Below are 12,505 nucleotides of genomic sequence, written 5' to 3' on the forward strand. Positions count from 1 at the left end.
AGACTACATAGTAAAGTCTAGGTCAGCCTGGACTAGAGCAAGGCCCTACCTTGAAAAACCAAAATGAGCTGGAAGACAAGACAGAAGAAACTGATTGGGCATCCAAAAACTGCTAAGTTCAAAAACTCATGTGAACAGAATATGATGGAACTATGGGACATCCTAAAACAATGAAACATCTAACTCATGGGTATACCAGTAGGGGAAGAAATTCAGTCCAGAGGCATAGAAAATATTTGACAAAATTATTGAAGAAAATGTCTCAATCTCATAAATGAGAGGCCCATCCAGACACAAGACGATCAAAGAACACCAAACACACAGGATCAAAGAAGAAACTCTGTAAAACACATCTCTGAAAACAAAAAGAGAATGCCAAAAGCAGCAAGAGAGAAACAACTCATTACATACAAAGACAATTCCATCAGAGTTACCTGAGATTTCTCAATGGAAACCCTGAAAGTCAGAAGGGCCTGAAATGGAACACTTCAATGTCTAAAACATTGTGGCTTCCAGGCTAGAGAGATGGCTTAGTGGTTAAGGAGTTTGCCCTGCAAAGTCAAAGGACCCAGGTTCAATTCCCCAGGACCCATGTAAGCCAGATGCACAAGGTGCTGCATGCATCTGGAGCTTATTTCCAGTGGCTGAAAGCCTTCTCCCTCTCTCTTTCCTTCTCTCTCTTTTTTTTTTCTCTCTCTCTCTTAAGATAAACTATGCCTTCCAACCCAAACTACTGTACCCAGCAAAAATAAAAAACCCTTCTAACAGATAATGAAGGGAATGAAAAAAATCAGCTATATATATAAACACAAATCCAAACCTATAGGGAATAATCCACATACAAGAGTCAACCAATCTCAAGAGCCTACAAGAAAAAGACCACAATAACCAAAACTAGAGCAGACTCAAAAAAAAGTATAAAGCCCAAGAAAGCACCAAACCTCATAAAGCACTCCTTCATCGCAGGGATTAAATTGAACCTCACAGTTATAAATTTAAATATTAATGGTCTTAACTCACCCATCAAAAGACACAGGCTAACGTCCGGTCAAGATGGGGACCGCCTAGCAGCACTACAGACAGCAAGGAAAACATAGGCAAGTATTCAAGGGAAATTAGAAATTTTTTGCAAGAGGGAGGGCACAGATTAGGGTAAAAGAGGTAACCACACACCCCCGCGACACACGTCACCACCCCACCCGCCAAACCTGAGGCATCAGGCGTGGCCGGGCGCCCCGGCGCGCCCCACAACCCCCGCGCCCCACAACCCCCGCGCACCCCGCCCCCGTCTCCCCCCGCGCACCCCACCCTCCCTATCCACACACAGCAGGGGCGCCCAGAGCACCCCGTGGCTTCCCATGCCCCGGGCACACAGGCGTGCCCCACGACCCCGCACGCCCGGAGACCCCTGCACCCCACACCCGCACGCCTCAAACCCCCCCCACACGGGTTGCGCCCCCCCCCGCGCGCCCACTCCGCCCCCCCCCATGTGCATCCAGAGCGCCCCGCGGCATCCCGTGCCCCTTCTTACCTCAGGGTGCTCCACGCGACCCGTGATCCCCTCCCCCGCGTGAACCGCCCCCGCCCCCACCCCAGCGAGTACAGAGCACCCATGGCGTCCCGCGTCGAACCGCGCCCCCCCCCCGCACTCCGTGCTCCTAGCCACCCCACTGTGCACCGCACCCCTGCGCGCCCCGCGCCCCCCGCGCCCCCACCCCTACGCACCCCAGGGCATCCAGCACCCCCGAACCCCTTGCGCCCCATGGCGCCCCCTGCCCCCCGCTCCCCGCCCCGGCGCCTCCCACCCCCCTCACTCTGCGTGCCCCTCGTCCCCCCGCCACACACGGCCCACGCGTCCTGAGCGCACCCCTGAGTGCCCAGGCATGCCCCGCGACCCCCGAGCCACACCCTCGCGCACCTCGCACCCCTCCCAGCGCCCCGCCCCCCACCGCACATCTTGAGCCCCAGCATGCCTCAGCATGCCCCAGCCCCGCGCAACCCCCGTGACCACCCTGCGCGCCCCGCTCCCCCCAGCGCATCCAGAGCACCCCATGGCGTCCTGTGGCTTCCCGCATCCCGGTGTAACCCGCGCCACCTCCCGCGTCGCACCCCGTGCCCCCCACACACCCTGAGACCCCCGCACCCCCCACGCGCCTCGTGCCCCTAGCCCCCCATGCACCGCGGCATCCCACGCGTCCCGCGCCTCCCGCACGCTCCCCCACGCCCCCCTGCGCGCCCCGTGCCCCCCCCCGCATGCCCCACACAACCCCTGCGCCCCCCAGGCGCCCCACGCCCGCCCACGCCCTGCACACTCCCCCTGCGCGAACAACCCCCCGCGACCACAGTGGGCCCTTGCCCCCCCAGACTGACCAGACCGCCCCACACCACCCACCCCTCCAGGGCACCCCACCCTGTGCCCCCTGAGCCCTCCTGCCTCCCGCACGCACCACCCTGATTGCCCGGTGCCCCAGCGCGCCCCGTGCCGCCCCGCCGCGTGCCCCACTCGCTCCATACACCCCGTCGCACCCTGCACCCCCCGTCCGCTCACCCACCCACACACCCTCTGCACATCCTGCGTGGCTGTGCTCTGATTGGGCACCCACCAGTCACACCTGCCAGCCTGCTGCACTGAAGTTGAGACCTCCTACCTCGCCCTTGTTCTCTGATCCTGTGAGTAGACCAGCCACGTGGTGCTCGGTTCGCAGGCCTGTGGGGGCCCCCCATGCTGTGAATAGGTGGCTGCCAGATCCCCTGCTGCTGTGCTCACATCACTTGCCGCAGGTCAGCCCCTGCTGTGTCTTGATTCCGTACCCACATCATCTGCCTCTCCACTACAATTGCACGTGCAGCAGGCCCACTCCCACAGCAAGAGCCACACAAGTCCACACTGAGTCACTAGTGCCAGCGCAGATGCCATCCTCTACCTGTACATCGCCATCCATCCCCCACCCCCCTGAGGCGGGAGAGCACAGACTGTTTACAGACCCCAGTGTACCCAGCCAGAGTCTGGGCACCTTCAGGGCTTGCTACCTCAGTCCCCTTTCAAGCTGAAAGGCAGGCAGCTTAGGTGCATTACTGGGTGAGAATTTAGGCAACTTTGGTGCCCCTGTCAGGCTATAGATAGGCGGCTTTGCCAAGAGTTAGCAAAAATCCAGGCTGCTTGCAACTGCCCCAGACTGCTTTGGATTCGCATTAAGCTAGATCACAGGCTGCTCCACCCACCTACCTGCCCATACACTGACATGGGTAGACCACAGCGCAAAAGAAACAACACGAAAAATAAAATGGAAGAAAACCCAGACAGATCACCCAGTCCAACAAGGATCACAACTAACCAAAACATAGAAGAGTGTTTAGGATCAGAACATCAAGTGGAAACAATGAACAATGCAACCCTGACCAAACTACTGCTAGAACTGACAGGAAAGATACAAAGGATAGATAATCGTATGGATGCTACCATCACTAAGCTAGAGCAATATGATAAGACACTGGAAGGAATTGAAAGAGAGCTAAGAGAGTTGAGGGAGAGTGAAAAAAAAGAGGACCTTAAAAATCAGCTGGCCATACTAAATGAAACTATAAAGAAATGCAAGGATGATTTCCAAGAATCATCAAGAAAATCAGAAAATGAGACAAAAAGGGAGCTGGACAAAGCGATGGAAGTGATACATCGGAAAGTAGTAGAAAATGCAAACTTAATTGAACAAGTCCAAAACTCACTAGAGGCTCTCAAGAATAGAGTCAGCGAAGTGGAAGATAGAAATTCTGATTTGGAAGATAGGATGGAAGAAACAGTTCGAGAGTCCAAAAATTTCAGTAAGTTCAAAAGTTCCTGTGAACAGAACATGAGAGAATTGTGGGAAACACTTAAACGTCCTAATATCAGAATCATTGGAATACCAGAAGAAGAAGAATTTCAGACCAAAGGCATGGAGAACCTATTTAACACAATAATTGAAGAAAACTTCCCCTGTCTCTTAAAAGAAAGGCCCATCAAGATTCAAGAAGCAAACAGAACTCCTAACCGACTAGACCAAAGGAGAAACTCCCCAAGACATATTATCATTAAGACTCTAAACATTGACACCAAGGAAAAAAATCCTAAAAGCAGCTAGGGAAAAATAGCACACCAGTTTCAAAGGAAACCCCATCAGAATTACTTCAGACTTCTCAATGGAAACCCTGAAAGCTAGAAGGGCCTGGAATGAAACTCTCCAAATTCTAAGAAACTATGGCTTACAACCCAAACTACACTACCCTGCAAAAGTCTCCCTTATAGTAGATGGTGAAAGGAAAACTTTCCATGACAAAACTCAGCTTTACAATTATATGAACACAAAACCAAACCTACAGAAAGTACTCCAGGAAATTCTCCACAGAGAAGAAACAAATAACCAAACGCAAATGCCTACAAGAAGCAGATCACAGCAACCAAACCCAGAGGACATAGAAGAAAAAAAAAATTAAATTCCATGGAAATGCCAACACACCTCTACCACCACAACATGACAGGGATCAAATCAAATCTCACAGTCATCACCCTAAACATTAATGGCCTTAATTCACCCATCGAGAGACACAGGCTAACAGGGTGGATCAAAAAATTAGACCCCTCAATCTGCTGCCTTCAAGAAACCCACCTTACCACTAAAGACAGAAACCTCCTCAGGGTGAAAGGGTGGAAAACAATATTCCAGGCAAATGGGAATAAGAAACAAGCAGGTGTAGCTATATTAATATCAGATAAAGTTGACTTCAAACCAAAAACAATCAAAAAAGACAAAGAAGGCTACTTCCTACTTATAAAGGGAACAATCCACCAAGAGGATATTACAATCATAAATCTGTATGCACCAAACACAGGGGCACCACAGTTCATAAAACAAAACCTACTTGACAATAAAACAGAAATAACCACCAACACCATCATAGCTGGGGACTTCAACACACCATTATCAGTAATAGACAGATCATCCAAACAGAAGCTCAACAGGGAAGTAAGAGAGCTCAACAAAAACATAGAGCACTTAGACCTAACAGACATCTACAGAACTTTCCATCCCAAATCCACAGACTACACATTCTTCTCAGCAGCCCATGGAACATTCTCCAAAATAGACCATATACTGGGTCACAAAGATACCCTCCACATATTTAGGAAAATTGACATAATTCCCTGCATGATATCAGATCATAATGCTATATTCCTAGAAATCAACAACAAAAAAACCAACAAGAACCCCAACGGCAACTGGAAACTGAATAGCACACTCTTAAACAATAAATGGATAGTGGATGAAATAAAAAATGAAATTGCAAAATTCCTGGAATTGAATGACAATGAGAACACATCATACCAAAACTTATGGGACACAATGAAGGCAGTCCTCAGGGGAAAATTTATAGCACTCAATGCCTTCATAAAAAAGACAGAAAGATCCCAAATCAATAGCCTAACCAACCACCTAAAGGCATTGGAAAAACAAGAAAAATCCAACCCAAAGAGCTCCAGAAGGAAAGAAATAATTAAAATCAGAGCAGAAATTAATGAAATGGAAACCAAGGAAACAATTAAGGCAATTGACAAAACAAAGAGCTGGTTCTTTGAAAAAATAAACAAGATTGACAAACCTCTGGCCAATTTGATCAAGCAAAAAAAGGAGAGACTCCAAATTAACAAAATTCAAAATGAAAAAGGAGAGATCACAACAGACATCAGTGAAATTGGCAGAATCATCAGGACTTATTTCAAAAACCTCTACTCCACAAAACTGGAAAATGTGGGGGAGATGGATAAATTCCTGGATGCATATCATCTACCATAGCTAAACTCAGAGCAGATCAATCACCTCAATGAACCCATCACACTCATGGAGATTGAAAAAGTAATAAAAAACCTCCCAAAAAAGAAGAGTCCAGGACCAGATGGATTCCCAGCCAAATTTTATCAAACCTTCATGGAAGAACTCAAACCAATCTTCCTAAAACTGTGCCACACAATTGAAGAACAGGGAAAGCTACCCAACTACTTATATGAAGCTAGTATCACCCTAATCCCAAACCAGGCAGAGAGGCCACAAGAAAAGAAAACTATCAGCCTATTTCCCTAATGAACATAGACGCAAAGATCCTCAACAAAATACTCACAAACTAAATCCAACAACACATCAAAAGCATTATCCACCTTGACCAAGTGGGATTTATCCCAGGAACACAAGGGTGGTTCAACATACGAAAATCTGTCAATGTAATACACCATATAAACAAGCTTAAACATAAAAATCACATGATCATTTCGATAGATGCAGAAAAGGCCTTTGACAAGATACAACATCACTTCATGATCAAAACATTGGAGAGAATCGGCATGACAGGTTCACATCTTACCATAATAAAGGCAATATACAAAGCTCCAAAGGCCCAAATAATATTTAATGGAGAGAGACTGGATGAATTCCCATTGAGATCAGGAACAAGACAGGGATGTCCTCTCTCACCTCTGCTTTTCATTATAGTTCTGGAAGTCCTAGCCCAAGCAATAGGGCAGGAGAAGGAAATAAAAGGGATACAATTTGGAAAGGAAGAAGTTAAGTTAGCTCTATCCGCTGATGACATGATTGTATATGTAAGAGACCCGAGAGACTCCATCCCAAAACTCCTGAAGGTGATTAACTCCTATAGCAAAGTAGCAGGATACAAAATCAATGCACAAAAATTGGTAGCATTTCTGTATGCAAATGACAAAGACACAGAAAAAGAAATAAAGGACATAGTCCCATTTTCAATAGCAACAAAAAAAATAAAATACCTTGGAATAATGTTAACCAAGGAAGTAAAAGATCTATACAATGAAAAAATAAAAACTCTCAAAAAAGAAATTGAGGAGGACTTGAAAAGATGGAAAGACCTCCCATGCTCCTGGATAGGCAGAATTAACATTGTGAAGATGACAATCCTACCAAAGGCAATATATAGATTTAACGCAATGCCAATTAAAATCCCTACAGTGTTCTTCACAGAGATAGAAAAAATGATCTCAAATTTCATATGGAAAGGCAGAAGGCCTCGCATATCCAAACATATCCTCAGCAAAAGAAACACCTCTGGTGGCATCACCATACCCGATATAAAGCTATATTACAAAGCCATAGTAATAAAAACAGCATGGTACTGGCATAAAATCAGGAGTATATACCAATGGAATAGACTTGAGGACCCGGATTTTGGTTCAAGCAACTATAGCTACTTGATATTCGACAAAGGCCCAAACAATATAGACTGGAAAAAAGATAGCATCTTCAACAAATAGTGCTGGACAAACTGGATAACCACATGCAGGAAACTAAAACTTGATCCACACATTTCACCATGCACAACACTCAAATCCAAATGGATCAAAGACCTCAACATAAGACCAGAAACTCGAAAATTACTGGAAGAAAATTTAGGAAGTACTTTCCATGATATAGGAATGGAAAAAGACTTCCTGAATAAAACCCCAGTGGCTCAAGTTCTTAAACAGTCACTCAACCATTGGGATCATATGAAGCTGAAGAGTTTCTTTACAGACAAGCATACAATAAGCAAAGCCAATAGAATACCCACAGAATGGGAGAAAATATTTGCAGGTTATCCAACTGATAGAGGCCTTATCTCTAGAATTTACAAAGAACTCAAAAGTCTAAACAATAAGAAGACAAATACCCCACTCACAAAATGGGGTACAGAGTTAAACAGGCAATTCACAGAGGAAGAGATACAAATGGCAAACACACACCTAAGAAAATGTTCATCATCCCTAATCATCAGAGAAAAGCAAATTAAAACAACTATGAGATTCCACCTTACCCCAATAAGGATAGCCAACATCAAAAGGTCAAATGAAAATAAATGCTGGCGAGGATGTGGAGAAGCAGGGACACTCATTCACTGTTGGTGGGAATGCAGGATGGTACAACCACTTTGGAAAGCAATATGGAGACTCCTGAAAAAGGTGGCTATAGAAATACCAACAGACCCAGTTATACCATTACTGGGCATCTACCCTAAAACCTTCAAACCAAAAGCCAGAGAGATTTGCTCAACCATGTTTGTAGCAGCTCAATTCGTAATAGCTAAAAGCTGGAATCAACCCAGATGTCCATCATTAGAAGAATGGATAACAAAGATGTGGTATATCTACACAATGGAATTCTATACAGCAGTAAGAAAAAACGACATAAAGAAATTTGAGGAAAAATGGTTGAACCTGGAACAGATCATTCTCAGCGAACTTACCCAATCACAGAGAAAAAATCGACACATAGTCTCACTCATCTGCAACACCTAACCTGAATCTGCCCAAGATGCCTTACATACCCAGCAAGCACCTCATGGACTAGACACTAAGATGGATGGGAGGGCGGGGAGGGAATCAAAGGGTGGAAAACAGTAATCCGGACATAAATGGCAATGGTACCATAAAATTCTACTTCCTAAAAGACAGACCAAATGGCTGAACCTTCACTAGACCCTTACAGGAAACACCTGAACTACAAGACACTGGAGAGGGTAGGATCAAAACTGACCTAAATCTTCTACATCTTCCCTCCCTCCCTCTCCCCCTCTCCCCTCTATCTCTCTCCTCTCTAACTCTTGTATATTAGTTATGTTTTTCCTCAATTTCTTAGTGGACACTGACCTGTAACCACCAGTTCCAGCTTGGGCCTACCATCCACAATGAGCTTTTGATCAGAGAAACCTACAAGGTTTCCCAAAACAATGACAGACTTCTGTCAGAGTACTTGATGACCCACCAAAGGCCAGTAGTAAGACCCTATTGCTGAAGACCCCATACACAGCTGACGTGTAAAATGGAATGACATGGCTGGAAGCCAGGAGAGAGTCAGTCCCCAGATAGTCAGCGTGTCTAGTGCCAGAAGGCGCTACATAGGCGACTGGGGGAAATGACCAAGAGCTGTCCAAGCAACACATTGTTTAACCTAATTAGCAACAAATAACCGGATGTGATGCCCACACAAGCGCAATAGTGGTACACAGCCATGGTGAGGAATCAATTGCTCTTGATTTGGCTAACTGATCCACTCAGTGGTACTAGACCCATAGCTGGAGCTGGGAAACAAATCAGAACCATACCCAAACACAAGCCCACTCTTCAATATCAAGCTACCATCAATCACAGGGTATAAGAGGGCCTAAATCTACCATACTGTCTATCAAAAAAGTAAGTCTTATCTCAATTTTCCGGGTGCTAACTTACTCTCCGTTGGAGAATCTGCTTCTCTTTTCCAGATAGATGCAGATCCTAAGAAGAGAGCTGCCCCAACATACCTCAAAAGGGGCCCAACTGAAACTAAGGACAACTAGTGAAATAAGCAAGGGTGATGTTTTCCTGTGAACCGGATACCAGCACAAAGGGGAAGGAGATCAACGCAGAGAAAAATCAACTCCTACCAAAGCAGAGAGCCAGAGCCTCAGAGGCCCCCAACACCTCAGCACTGAAGCAGACCAAAAATGAACCCAACATGGCTCAGGGAAATTTTGCGGAAGAGGGGGCGGAAAGAATGTCAGAGTCACATGTTGGGTCATGATTTGCAGAGACATTTATCATACCAATAACTGGGGGCTAACTCCACAATGCACGACCCATTTTCATTAACAAGGAGGGTCTAATGGGAAGGGGTAGATCACAGATGAGCCTAAATAATGCTACCAAACTGCCTGTATTTACTGAAAAGCAAACTAATAAATTAAATTTTAAAAAAAAATTAAAAAAGACACAGGCTATCAGGATGGATCAAAAAACTGGACCCTTCTATCTGCTGTCTTCAAGAAACCCACATCACCACTAAATGCCTCCTCAGTGTGAAAGGATGGAAAATGAGGTTCCAAGCAAATGGAAACAAGGAACAAGCAGTTGTTGCTATATTAATATCTGATAAAATAACTTTCAAACTGAAAGTAATCAAAAAGGACAAAGAAGGCCACTTCTTACTCATCAAGGGAATGATCCAACATAAGGACATCACAATTATAAATCTGTATCCACCAAACACAGGTGCACCATAGTTTATAAAACAAAACTTACTTGACAACAAAACAAATTAACCCCCAAGCCATCATAGCCAAATTGACCCTATTTGCAGATGATGTGATGCAATAAATGTGACCTGAAAGTCTCACCACAAAACTTCTAAAGATGATTAATTCCTTCAGCCATGTGGCAGGATACAAAAATCAACACACAAAAACAGCCTTAGCCAGGAGTGGCAGTACATGCCTTTAATCCCAGCACTCGGGAGGCAGAGGTAGGAGGACTGCAATGAGTTTGAGGCCACCCTGAGAATACAGAGTGTAACCATGTTTATAGCTTCTCAATTCATAATAGCTAAGAACTGGAATTGACCCAGTTACCCCATCACTGGATGAATGGATAATGATGTTGTGGTACATAAACACAATGGAATTCTACTCAGCAGTAAAAAAAGAAAATGATACAATGAAATTTATAGGAAAAATGGATGAACTTAGAGCAGATCATACTCAGTAAACACACACAACCACAGAAAGACAAATGCTGCATGTTCTCATTCATCTGGGGTTCCTAACCTGGATCAGCTTGAGTTGCTGGCATACCTGATAAGCAATTTGAGGCCCAGATAATGGGGATGGAAAGGCTTGAGGGAGGGGAAGGGTAGTATAGGGTGAAATAAACTCAAAATGGACTGGTACCATAGAAACCTTTCTCCTTGAATGTAGACTAAGAGATTTAATCCTCAACAGGTGTATATAGGGATCATCTGAAAAGAAGGGGACCTGAAGAGGGTGTGATGATGCCTAACCTTAAAAAAAAATTGGCTCTGACCTGTAACTCCCAGTACCAGAAATTGTTGCTACCCACATTGAGCTGTTGATCAGAGATCTACGAAGTCACTAGAACAGGACAGCCTTCTGTCAAAGCACTTGATTACTTGAGGTAAAAGGCTAGACCCTATTGCTGAAGATACCATGTGCTACTGATATAGAACATGGAGAGGACCTGGCTGGAATCCAGAAGAGAGCCAGTACCCAGACAGCCCGTTTAGTGCTGGAAAGTGCTACATGAGCTGCTAGGAGAAAGTGGCTAACAATGTTGTGAGGAAGCAGTGGTCTAAGCTACTCGGAAGCAACCAGCCTGACAAGAAGTATCCACCAATGCCATGGTGGCACACAGCCTTGGTGGGTAACCAATGGCTTTCTGATTTGCTAAGAGATCCCATCAGTGGAACTGCAAACCAGGTCAGAATCCTACAAACACAAAGATTATCCTCTCCAATGTCAAGCTCCCACTAGTCTTTGGCTAAAAGAGGGGCTACATCCATCATGATCTCCCTAAATTAATAATGCTTACCCAATTTGACCTCTGCTGACTTCACTTTCCATTGGAGAATCTGTTTTTCTTTTTCAGAAGATAATGAGACCCAAGGAAATAAACCACCTCTCACATTTCAGCCAAGGCCCAGATGAAACCATACAGGAATTGGGGGAAAGAGCAAGAGTGCTACTTCCATGGTGAGCCTGATAATCAGCACTAGGGTAAATGAGGCAGATGCTGAGGATACTCAACACATACCAAAGTAGAAATCCAGAGGCTCCTAAGAGCTCATCACTGAAGTAGACTTAAACTCACACCCCCAAGGCTCAGAGAATGTTGCAGAACAGGGGGTATAAAGATTGTAAGAACCACAAGTTGGGATGTCATACCCAGATACTTCCATATCTGACTGTTGCTCCACAACCCCATGGGGAATACCAGCAACCCCACTGAGGAGGACTACAGTGGAAGGGGGGCAGGGAGGAGGGAAAAGATAGTACCAACACATGATGCATCCATACAAAGTAAAGTATGTTCTTAATTTAAAAATATACCTCATTTCAATCTGGAGAGATTGCTTAATGGTTAAAGGCACTTCCTTGCAAAGCCTGAAGGCCCAAGTTCAATTCCCTAGTACCCACATAAAGCCAAATGCAAAAAGCGGTGCATATATCTGCAGTTAATTTGAAGCAGCAAAAGGCCCTGGCACACCCATTCTTATATTCATAGTCTCTCTTTCAAAATAAAATATTCTGTGCTGGGGAGATAGCCCAGCAGTTAAAGGCACTTGCTTCTAAAGCCTGTCAGCCCAGGTTTGGCCAAAGTTCAAATCCCCAGTACCCACATAAAGGCAGATCCACAACATGGTACATGCATCTAGAATGTGTTTGCAGTGGCAAGAGGCCCTAGTACAACCATTCATTCTTATTCTCACTCTTTCTCTTTCCCTCCCTCCTTTTCTCTCCCTCTCTCTATCTCCTAAAACAAAAGAAAGAAAAAAACACACTTCTGCATAGGCACTTTCACTTGTGTCTTCCTTGTTTGGATGGACATATAAAAATGAGTTTACTATCAAAAGGAATATGCTGTAATGCCAACTGTCAAGTCAAATGTGAGGTACAGTAAGGAAGAAAAATGCCTTGGAGAAGT

This window comes from Jaculus jaculus, chromosome 12 (assembly GCF_020740685.1).
Source record: "Jaculus jaculus isolate mJacJac1 chromosome 12, mJacJac1.mat.Y.cur, whole genome shotgun sequence".
NCBI classification, from domain to species: domain Eukaryota; kingdom Metazoa; phylum Chordata; class Mammalia; order Rodentia; family Dipodidae; genus Jaculus; species Jaculus jaculus.